At 40.4% G+C, this 12,393-nt stretch overlaps 1 long non-coding RNA gene across 1 annotated transcript; it reads left to right on the top strand.

The window, feature by feature from the left end:
* The first annotated feature begins 10,534 nt into the window (after positions 1-10,534).
* Positions 10,535-12,194, top strand: LOC145167830 (uncharacterized). The gene is made up of 2 exons (XR_013741458.1): positions 10,535-10,673; positions 11,742-12,194. It is a non-coding gene; the product is annotated as an uncharacterized LOC145167830 (long non-coding RNA).
* The last annotated feature ends 199 nt before the right edge of the window (positions 12,195-12,393 follow it).

The raw sequence follows: 12,393 nt of genomic DNA, 5'->3' as shown, positions 1-12,393 counted from the left end.
GCTTGCAATAGATATCATTTTGCACTCCTTACCATCGTGCTATGATCAATTCCGCATGACATATCACATGAATAAGGAAGAGGTCACACTCAGCAAACTTCAGGGACTCCTCAAGACCGCAGAAACAGGTCTTAAGGGTAAGTCGGTTGTTAACACTCCTACTCCAAACTCCGCCCCGGTTTTGGCAATCGGGAAAGATCGAGGGAAGAAGAGGAAGAGCTCTTCGAAGGGTACCAAGGCTAGGACCCTTGATGGCTCTTCTTCAAGTGGAACCAAGAAAGGTTTCGTCACTCCTTCTTCTGACCCTAAAGAGGTTGAATGCTTCTATTGCCATGAAAAGTCACATTGGAAGCGGAACTGCCCAAAGTACCAGCAAGATGTGAAGGATGGGAAAGTTAAACCCAACCATGCAGGTATTTACACTATCTTATCTAATAACTCACCCCATTCTAACTCTTGGGTCCTTGATACCGGTTGTGGTATTCATATCTGTTCTGATTTGCAGGGACTAAGAAGAAGTGAGAATGTGGAGCATGGAAGAATAAACATAATCATGGGGAATAGGAAAGCTTTACCTGTTACCAAGATTGGAGTTTATACTTTATCGCTAAGTAGTGGGTTTAGTTTAGATTTGAATAAATGTTGTTATTCGCCAGAAATGGCAAGAAATATTATTTCCTTTCATACATTGTATAAACAAGGTTTCACCTTTTCATTTGATAATGAAGTTGGTTCGATTAATGCTTTCTTTAATAATTTTCTTTATTTTAAAGCATTACCTTGTGATGGTGTGTATGAAACTGTATCTGTGGTTGATAACTTAGGAAATAATGTATTGTGTATTGATTCTGTTAATGATAATAACTTGGATAAAGCATCATTATGGCATTGTCGTCTTGGACATATAAGCAAGAAACGCATAGGCCAACTCTAAAAGGATGCAGTATTGGAGTCATTTGACCTAAAGTCAGATGATAGTTGCGAATCATGCTTACTTGGAAAAATGGCAAAGTCACCCTTCACAGGTTCTTGTGAGAGGGGTGAAGGTTTGTTGGATCTTATACACACGGATGTGTGTGGGCCCTTCAAACATGCCACAAGGGATGCTAATCGTTATTATTTGACTTTTACTGATGATTACAGTAGATATGGATATGTCTACTTAATCAAGCATAAGTCAGAGACTTTTGAGAGGTTTAAAGAGTTTAAACAGGAAGTCGAGAATCAATTGGGCAGGAACATTAAGATGCTTCGATCCGATCGAGGTGGTGAGTATCTTAGTTCAGAGTTCCTCGACTATCTTAGGGAATGTGGGATTGTCTCACAATTGACACCCCCAGGACACCGCAGTTGAATGGTGTAGCTGAGAGGCGTAATCGAACCTTGTTGGATATGGTTCGTTCCATGATGAGTCGAGCTTCGCTACCAATCTCATTTTGGGGGTATGCCGTAGAGACTGCCGCCCATATCCTTAATCTAGTTCCCACAAAGAAAGTTGCCAAAACTCCTCATGAGATGTGGACTGGTAAAGTACCCAAACTAGATCACATTAAGATTTGGGGTTGCGAGGCTTTCGTGAGACGCGAGACTCATGATAAGCTCGAACCTCGAAGTGAGAGGTGTATTTTCATCGGCTACCCACAGAAATCCTTTGGTTACCTCTTCTACAGACCTAGTGAGAATGTGGTCTTTGTAGCTAGGAGGGCTTTCTTTCTTTCGAGAGAGAGTTCATAAGCCAAGGAGACAGTGGGAGGCAAGTTGACCTTGAAGAAATTCAAGAGTCAAGTGGTGAAGGAACTTCAAACCCTAGCACTCAACTTGAGGAGGAAACTCCTGTTGAGCCAATTGACAAGTCTGTACCTCTGAGGCGTTCCACAAGGGTTAGGAATGCACCTGAGCATTACTATGGATTCCATATTACTGCGGAAGGTGATACACTTATCAGTGATGAGACACTGATAGGTCTGGATGAACCTAACAGTTACGCGGAAGCCATGGCAGGCCCTGAGTCAGCCAAGTGGAAAGAGGCAATGGACAGCGAGATACAGTTCATGTATGACAATCAAGTTTGGAACTTGGTTGAGAATGTACCAGGTCGTAAGACTGTAGGGTGCAAATGGATCTTCAAGAAGAAGACTGACATGGATGGTAATGTACACACTTATAAGGCACGAATGGTTGCAAAGGGTTTCTCACAAACTCCAGGAGTTGATTATGATGAGACCTTTTCTCCAGTGGCCAAGATTAAGTCTATTAGGGTTCTGTTAGCCATAGCTGCATTTCATGACTATGAAATATGGCAAATGGATGTCAAAACCGCTTTCCTTAATGGAAAGTTGGCTGAGGATGTTTACATGAGTCAGCCAGAGGGTTTTGTCAATACAGAGTACCCTAATAGAGTGTGTAAGCTTGAGAAATCCATTTATGGGTTAAAGCAAGCACCTCGCAGATGGAATCTTTGCTTTGATGAGAAAGTCAAAGAATTTGGCTTTTCTAGGAGTGAAGATGAATCCTGTGTATATGTCAAGGCTAGTGGGAGTATAGTTAGTTTTTTGGTATTGTATGTGGATGACATACTACTCATAGGAAATGACATCCCAACTCTGCAGGAAGTTAAGTCCTGGATTGGGAAGTGTTTCTCTATGAAGGACCTAGGAGAAGCTGCCTATATTCTAGGGATAAGGATCTTGAGAGACCGGAGTAAAAGACTAATTGGACTTAGTCAGAATACCTACTTGGATAAGGTGCTGAAGAAATTCGGCATGCAGGACTCCAAGAAAGGAGAGTTACCCATCCAGAGTAACGCCAGATTGAGTAAGACACAAAGCCCTAGTACTGAGGCTGAGATAGCAGAAATGAGTCGAATACCTTATGCTTCGGCTGTAGGATCGATCATGTATGCTATGACGTGTACTCGACCTGATGTAGCCTTTGCTTTGAGCATGGTTAGCAGGTATCAGGGGAACCCTGGCAAGGCACACTGGACTGCGGTAAACAATATCCTCAAGTACCTACGGAGGACTAAGGACTGGGTCCTTACCCTCGGTGGGAGTGAAGACTTGAGAGTTGTAGGGTATAGTGATGCTAGCTTTCAGACTGATAGGGATAATTTCCGCTCTCAGTCAGGCTGGGTCTTTACCTTAAACGGAGGAGCAATTTCTTGGAAGAGTTCCAAGCAAGAGACGGTGGCTGATTCAACTTGCGAATCAGAGTATATAGCAGCTAGCGAGGCAGCAAAGGAGGCGATATGGCTGAAGAACTTCATTGGAGACCTTGGAGTTGTACCAGCTATTAAAGAGCCAATGGAAATTTTCTGTGATAGTGAAAGTGCAGTTGCCTTAGCCAAGGAACCAAGGGATCACGGGAGATCCAGACACATCGACAGAAAATACCATTTCATCAGACATCGAATAGAAGAAGGACTCCTCGTGGCAAAGAGGGTATCATCGGATGAGAATCCAGCAGATCCCCTCACGAAGGGACTGACTCGGGTTAAGCATCTCCAGCATGCTCGGAGCATAGGGCTGAAGGATGATATTAGATTTAGTAGTTAGATAACCTTGAAATTTGTAAAGTGTAATTGACATTAGATGATGAATAAAAGGTGTTTTATTTATGAGTAAAGTGTTGCTATCTCTTGTCGATCGTTTACTATATTTCTTTTGCATGTTTTGACTTCCAGAATAATTATGTTTGGTATATCATATTATTCGAACCTCCACAGTCGGTCATATGTCGGAAGTAGGTATGAATCAAGACTGTCATGATTGGTTGCAGAGGTCTAAGTTGTTGGACATGGCTACAACACTCATGAGTGCTCATAAGTTCTGAGCATTGGACTCAACCCACGCTCACTGGAATCACTTCATGGAATTTATCTCGAGTGATCGTGAGACGGTAATATCATATAAGTCTTCAAACCTAGATATATGATTTGTTACTTATGAGTTGGTTATGCATTGATTGTACGAAAACGTATTGGTAACTCGATGTTATAAAACGTGCTCTTGTGTATAATTCAATGAGTAGTAGAACAAACATATGAGTCGAAGTTTATCTGTTCCTTCTTGGATTAGAAGCTGATATCTGGGCCCCTCGATGATTTTGTTTTGACCTATGTACCGGGCTCGGTCAGAACTAAGTTGATGTGTTCAATTAAGTTCTTTGTCAAACAAATCGGAAATCGGGAAACAAACTGCTGGACAATAAGTAAGACATTGTTCCATGTATTTATCCGGCTGATATCTAGAACAGAGGATTATATGATCACTTATCTTAAATGGCGTATCATCATCTTCTCAGTTCCGAGAGACCTTGAAAGAGCTACGATTGCCGATCGGTTCCTGAAGTATTGCAGTTATAGTTATTAGACTTATCCAAGTGGGAGACTGTTGGATAAGGTGTCTAAGTCCATAACTATTTCTGGTATGTACTTGACCCGACTCGGCATGGTCCATTTGGGTTGCATGGCACCATGCAATTGGATAAACTAAAATGAGAGAAATAACACTTATAGTTTATTAATATATTATAAGTTCTAATATATTAATAATATTATTTAATTAGTTTGATCAGGATTAATTTAGAATTAATTAAGTGATCAAAAGATAACTAATTAAATATATGGGTAGATTATGTAAATCTTCCATATCTTATATAGTGGGCTAAGAGGCTCCATGGATTATCAAGTTGGGTTCCACCCATAGGATGCTCCATGGATGCTCCATGGGAGTTACAAACCCATGGGTCATGGAAATGAAGAGTCATGACACATTAGGGTTTACATGGTGTAACCCTAGATGTGTCAACACTATATAAGAAACTCATTCTCCACCAAAATCGGCACACATAAGAAACAAGAGGGCTAGGCCGATTTTAGAAGTGTGTATTCTCTCTAAAGTCATTCCAAAAGCATTTGGTGTTGTGTGAAGCATTTGAGGCATCACACTTGCGGTGCTAGGCTCACAAGGTTTCAAGGATCATAAGCAACAACAAGGTAAGTTATTCTATCTTTCATGCAAGTTAAAATTTGTTCCCCATGTATGCTAGATAGGAATATAACCTTGGAATTCAACTTTGCATGATAATTAGACAAACATAGATCCAAGGTTATTAGGGTTGCATGTACACTTAGGAAGTGTTAGAATGCTCAAAACCCATCACTAAGTCCATAACTATTTCTGGTATGTACTTGACCTGACCCGGCATGGTCCATTTGGGTTGCATGGCACCATGCAATTGGATAAACTAAAATGAGAGAAATAACACTTATGGTTTATTAATATATTATAAGTTCTAATATATTAATAATTTTATTTAATTAGTTTGATCAAGAATTAATTAAGTGATCAAAAGATAACTAATTAAATATATGGGTAGATTATGTAAATCTTCCATATCTTATATAGTGGGCTAAGAGGCTCCATGGATTATCAAGTTGGGTTCCACCCATAGGATGCTCCATGGAGTTAACCCATGGATCATGAAATGAAGAGTCATGTTACATTAGGGTTTACCTAATGCAACACACTATATAAACAAAGGTGTTCTCCCCAAAATCGGGGACACTAAGAAACAAGAGGGCTAGAGCCGATTTTGCAAGTGTAAGATTCTCTCAAAGTTTACTCCTTTGCATTTGGTGTTGTGTGAAGCATTTGAGGCATCACACTTGGGGTGCTAGGCTCACAAGGTTTCAAGGATCATAATCAACAACAAGGTAAGTTATTCTATCTTTCGTTCAAGTTAAAAATGTTCCCCATGTATGCTAGATAGGAATATAACCTTGGAATTCAACTTTGCATGATAATTAGACAAACATAGATCCAAGGTTATTAGGGTTGCATGTACACTTAGGAAGTGTTAGAATGCTCAAAACCCATCAAAATACTCCAACTAATACCTCGGCGACGAGCTACTTCCCTTGGTGCTTTCGTCCGTCAATCACGAACGGTTGCCAAAACCACTGATCCCTGGCAATGCTGAATAACCCTTCTGTGGGACCCTAACCGCAGACCTCCCACATACTACCTCCTTTTCCAAAGGTGTTCCAAACAAGTTTCCCGCTCAAACGTTCATAGCTGAACTGCAGTAGCTGAAGCAACCTCTTCCCTAAACCGGGCTACAAAATATTCCCAAGACATAGTCTAAAATCCCAAAATTGCAATAGCTCGCACAATCAATCCTTACCACCTGATACAAGAGATCCAAGGCAAACCGGACCTCATAAAATACTTATGCCACCTCGCCCCACCTGCACTAAAATAATATCGCCAATCCCTGCAACCAACTGACCCCGAGCTGGAATATAGCCCGAGCTTGGGGTCACAAGCCTGGTCACTCCTTCGAGCTAGAAAAACTGAAAAGGCACAACCCTTTCCATAGGTGATAAAATTCTAATCAACCACTCTACTTCCCATCCTCTAATGAACCCCTGAACTCTAATCACCTATAATCCTTGGATAATAAATTTCTCCTGACACCTCCAATGGCCTAACGACTCATGAAACTCCGCAACACATAGATCGGACAGAACATGCAACTAACCCGAAATTACTGCTTATCCATACTCAACAATATTCCAAGACAAAATAAACACCGATCACGGACGACTTGACCACAATATTATTACAGAATGGGATTTTCCAATTACATACCAGAGACTTCTTGCGGCTCGACCTTGACCTCCTGAGGAACGATGACCACTGGAATCTGAATTCCTTCCATCCTCAACGCAGGACAGCTGGACCTGAAATGATCTGGCTGGTGACAGTGAAAGCATATCTGATCCTTCTTGCAATCCCGTTGCACATGCCCTCTATCCCTGCACTTGTAGCACCTCAATTTGTGACAAGCAAATCTGTGGGTTCCCCCACACTTGCCACACACCTCCTGACCCTCCTGACTTCCAGTACTTGGGTTAGCTGTCTCCAACTCTTCGTCCTCTGCTTAAAAGTCCCTCCTCCTCTTTCCTAGTTGTGACCCCACCACCGACACTCCCCCAGTAGTCATCCCGGTAGCAACATCTCTCACAGATTGCAACGCTGCAATTTGCTCCTCGAACTTGGCGATCACCCTGGCGGTGACCCGGTCCACGACACCGAACAATTCTTCTCGCAAAATCTGAGAAACCTCCACAGAAATCATCTCCCGTATCTGATCGACGGACAATACCGGCCTATCCTGGCCACTCGCTCCCGATCCTGATCCGGGTCCCGCCTCAAATCGATTCGCCATCACCATACTGAACATATACCATAAAGATATCAGATAATCCGCATACACGAAGGGGAACCTACTCCCAACCATACCCTAGGGGTTGTGACTTCCTTGATACGCATATGGGTCATGTGCTTTCAGTAGTACGAGCCCATACTACCTTCCACACCTACCCATATTTGTCTCAAGTATCACCACAACACCCTACAATATATACATAGCGAGCGATAAATCCTCACTTCCTAGAGGAATGCTAAATATCTCATAACTGGCCTCTCGGCCTCTCACTACCCACCCATCCACCGACTGCCACACGACCCTCCATTGGTGCCAGTTAACTATTGCATGAATACAATCACATACCGCACGGCTTAAACGATCTTAGACTAAAAGATTTAATCCCACAACGGTTGGACTCAGACAAGAGCTGCGCAGCAGGACCAAATCCCTTACCCTAAGACCATTTAACCCATGTAGCATGTGACTTTAAGTATTCACCCAATAGTTAGTTCACACGCGAAAGAGTCACAAACAATCAATTGAGGTACTCTAAATAAGATAAGGCATCAAAGATCAGGCAATTCTATCATACGATTCCTGAGGATCCCTATCTTATTACTAGCATGTTGTTCTAACATATCACATAATATCCAATAACTTGTATGGTATTTTGGGGTCTACTTACTGGCTCCGGCTGATCGTACACTTCGCATCCTCTTTTACTTATTTTGAAAACCATTTAAAAATCATTTTGAAAATCTTTCCTTGATTTGAGACTGGATTCACACGAGTGTTCCTCCAATTTACTCAAACCAAGGCTCTGATACCAACTTGTAACACCCAAAAATTTCAAACCAATTTAAACTTTTAAAACATGCCAAGTTCATCAAAACCTTACAACTTTGTTTTCAAAATATTATTTATCAGAGTATTCCCATAAACATAAACATAATATGAGGAGTTGTACAATCATGCCTTCGCCTTACCGCGATCCCCTGATGTACCTGAAACAATAAACTGAAACTGTAAGCCCGAAAGCTTAGTGAGTTACCCCCAAAATACCGATACACATACAGTCCACATAACCATATCAGTAATAGCATATCATAACAAACTGAAACAGCATACAATGGGTCCACAACTTTACGAGCTGGATTACCCCTGGGCCCCCAGTACGAGTCTGGAATGCCTACCGGGCCCTCAGCTCGTATCTGGAATGCCATCGAGCCCTCAGTACGAGTCTGGAATGCCTACCGGGCCCTCAGCTCGTATCTGGAATGCTCTCGAGTCCTCAATATGAGTGTGGAATGCCTTGCCTGGCCCTCAGCTCATATCTGGAATACTCTAGGGTTTGTTGGCTACCGCACGGAGCAGTACAACCTCAACCCATCCCACATAACATGTAACATATAACATAACTACTGAGCATGCAATAATCATATAACATCATAGGTAGTCCTACAGATCTACCTAACTGGAATAACCACTAACATGCAACACTAACTCATACTCAACATCTAACACTGCTAGGATAACATATCCAATGGGCCGGCCTTGGTGCCTTAGACCCCTTAGTATAGTGAGGATAACTCACCTCGCAACTGTCGTTGGAAACTAGAAAGCTCGACTCCCGGATCACCCACGCGAACTCCCCCACCTATAGCTACCATAAAACCCTTTTGCATAAGTTTCCAAATTACAAAAATACCCTCAGAAGACAACTGGTCAACTCTTGGTCAAAGTCAAAGTCCACAATCAAAGTCAACAGTCCATGTTGACTCGACTCGTTGAGTGTAGTTCACCGACTCGTCGAGTCCTTCCTGAACTCGAGAAGTCGTGAAATCCTTGATTGGCTCGTCGAGTTCCCCTTTAACTCGCCGAGTTCATACGTGTCCAAGAATTGGGAGAAACCCTAGCCGACTCGCCGATTCTTCGAACGACTCGTCGAGTTCAAGGCAATCTTCAACGGACTCGCCGAGTTGTTCATCAACTCGTCGAGTTCATGACCATCTTCAACGGACTCGCCGAGTTGTTCATCAACTCGTCGAGTCCTTGCAGACCTTTATCCATGCAGACGCTTTTTAAGCCATGGCAAGGTTCCAGATTACAGATCCAAGCTTCTAAGGCATGTTTATCACGTAAATTTGCAAACTTTACGTGCATGCAAAGCTCTAAAGCCTTAAAATGACAAAAACCAAGCTTGCAAAGAAGTCTCACACTAGAGGGAAGGTTCATGCTTGCCAAAGCTGAAACTTTATGGACTTAGAGTCCAAGGAAGGTCCAGATCTGAAGTTACAACTTCATATCTTAGCTTATACCCAAGAATGGCTTCTTATTATACTAGAAAAGCCCTAAAATCCACCCAAAAGAGATCTAGAATGAAATGGAGGTTAAGATAACAGCTTAATACCTTCCCAAAAGATGCCAACTTAAGTAGATCTTGATTCCCACGAGTTCCTTGCTTCAATCCACTTGTTTTCCCCAAGCTCTTTTCCCCAAGAATCCTCTTCCAAAGCTTAAAACACACAATGGAGCACACACACCCGTATTAGGGTTTTGCTGAGCTCTCAAGGAACTGTAAAGAGGCTGAAGGAGGCTTATGATTATTTAAATAGGGTGCCAAACCCCGGAAATTAGGGTTTCACCCTCCAGCTCCAACTCGTCGAGTCAGTCTTCCGACTCGGCGAGTTGGTCACTTAAACACGTGTCTCAAACCCGCTACTACTCGACGAGTCAGGGCATCCTCGTCGAGTAGACCTTGAAACTTGAACATTAAAGCCACAATATTAATACCTGAGAATCGGGGCGTTACATAAGGTAAGGTGGGTGAGGTTGGGGTGTGTTTATTTAAATAAATTAAATAATCAAGGGCAAAATAGTATTTTTAGGTAAGACAGGGATCAAGCGCATAATAAAAACAAACAGTAAGGACCTTCCGAGTTAAAAAAATAAGTTAGTGATCAAACGCACAAAGTACCCTAAACTATAGGGACCATTCGTGTAATTTTTTTTTTTTTTTTTTTTTTTTACTTAAATTGACCGTGAACCCTCCAAATTTTCCAAAAGTGGCGTTTGACAACGAGAAGAAACATAACGAGGAGGGGGGGTCTCCCGTTATGCCGTTTACACGTAAGGAAAAACGCCGTTAAGGATTCCCATACCGATCGCTCTAAACCACAAGAACTATTTTTGTAATTTATCCTGATAATCCCAATAAATAGTCACGTATGAATTACAGTAGACCCCACATCACTATAAGTCTATAACATTTCTGGTTAAAATACAAAATTCATTGTGACAATATATGAGCTGTCACTCTAAAAGGTGCTATGGGCCAGTTGAAGCTTGCATATTCTGTGATTATTTCTTCATAAATTGATTCTTCTTCCATTCATCGCCATCGTTATCATCATCTATAATCACAATCGTGTGTTTATACGCATTGAAAACGATTCAGAGTAAGTTTCGAATGTTCAATTTCATTTTCTTATCTGGGAAAATTGGAAAGAAATTGTTTCTTGAAAACCCGTGTCCCCAATTTTGATTTCACAAAGATTTCAAGAGGTTTGAGAGAATTTGATGCTGCATGTTCTTGATTGTTGTTATGATCGAAGAAAATATTTTTTTTGTCGCTTGTTCCCAGTTTTGATTTGGGGAGGATTTTAGACAGATTGATGTTCCCTGTTCTTGATTTTTACTGCAGTTTCTGAATTTTTGTTTGCTTGTTAATTCCTGATTCGTAAGATGATGGAAGAAATTATTTTGTTGAAAGCCCTTGTTCCCTAATTTGATTTGGGAAAATTTCAAAGGTTTTTACATAAATTTGTTCGATGTTCTTGATTTTTGCTTGCATCAGATTTTTTTTTTTCTTCGCAATTATGATTTGGGAAGAATTTCGAGGGATTTTAAATATATTAATGTTCCCTGTTCTTGATTTTCACCTGCATTTTTATTAAAATTTCTGAAATTTTCACCTGCATTTTCTTGTTTTGGGAACATTGTGTTCCAGTTTTTGATTTTAAATATGATTTTGATTTTGATTTTAATATGAACTTTAATTCATTCAGAAACCCACGCACTAAAGTCTTGATTTTGGGTATGAATCCTAAGTTTTCGAGAAAGCCATGCCTAAAATCATGGTTTGTTGTTTTAATTTCGAGAAATCATGTCCAAATTCTTGATTTTTGGCATAATTATATATAATTCCAAGGCCCCATTATGAATTCTAATTAATTTTGGGAAACCCATGTTCAAAATTTTTACTTTTGGTATAATTATAATTTATTTTCGGAAACGCATGTCCTAAAGTCTTTATTTTTGGTATGATTCTAATTCTTTTGGAAACCATGTCCCAAATCTTCATTTTTATACAACAAGTTCTTGATTTTTATATAAAATTGACATTCTTTTGAGAAATTTGTGGTGATTCTTGACTTTTATATAAAATTAATATTGTTTGAGGAATCTCCATGATGACAATCCTTGATCTTGATGCAATTTTTGGCTATTGTTTGTTATTTTTGTAGGGTGTATAAAGAATATATAGAGAGAAAAAGATCTTGATTTTACACCCCAGATCTTTTTGGGGTTTCTGAATTTAAGTCAACGATGGATGATGGTGGATCGGAGAAAGTCAAGAGTGGTGGTGGTGGTGGCGGCAATGGTGGAAGAGGAAATGATGTGAATGAAGATTTAAGGAAATGTTTGGAAGAAAACAAAGGAGACTATGATAAATGCAAACCGAAAATTGAAGCTCTCAAATCCTTTCCAACAACATCATCAAAGAAACCCATTACTCCTTTAAGGCTTAGAAGTGGTTCATTGACTGATGTATGATGATAAAAAAAGTGCATATCCCTACATAGATATAAAGTACAACTTTTAATGCATGATGTATAAATCATGGTAGATCATTCGAGTGTAAAGGCAAATTCTAGCCTATCAAGATAAGAGATGCCCTAAATTCTCTTTATTGATAACATTGTGTTAGTTTCTAAGCATTCCAAAAGTATTATGTGAGATCAAAATCAGTTAAACAACCAATGCCAGCAAAAAATCTAACTCACATTGGAATTGATGACTCGAATACAAGAATATATTTACAAATATACCACCCCAAAACCAGTTGTATTACACTTTAAACATTTTAGTTCAACCCCTTTTAATCTAGTGGAATTG

The sequence above is a fragment of the Lactuca virosa genome, chromosome 3 (genome assembly GCF_052849685.1).
Source record: "Lactuca virosa cultivar CGN04683 chromosome 3, Lactuca_virosa_CGN04683_v6, whole genome shotgun sequence".
NCBI lineage: Eukaryota > Viridiplantae > Streptophyta > Magnoliopsida > Asterales > Asteraceae > Lactuca > Lactuca virosa.
The sequence above is the reverse complement of the archived record's forward strand: the minus strand, read 5'-3'. Positions and strand labels throughout refer to the sequence as shown.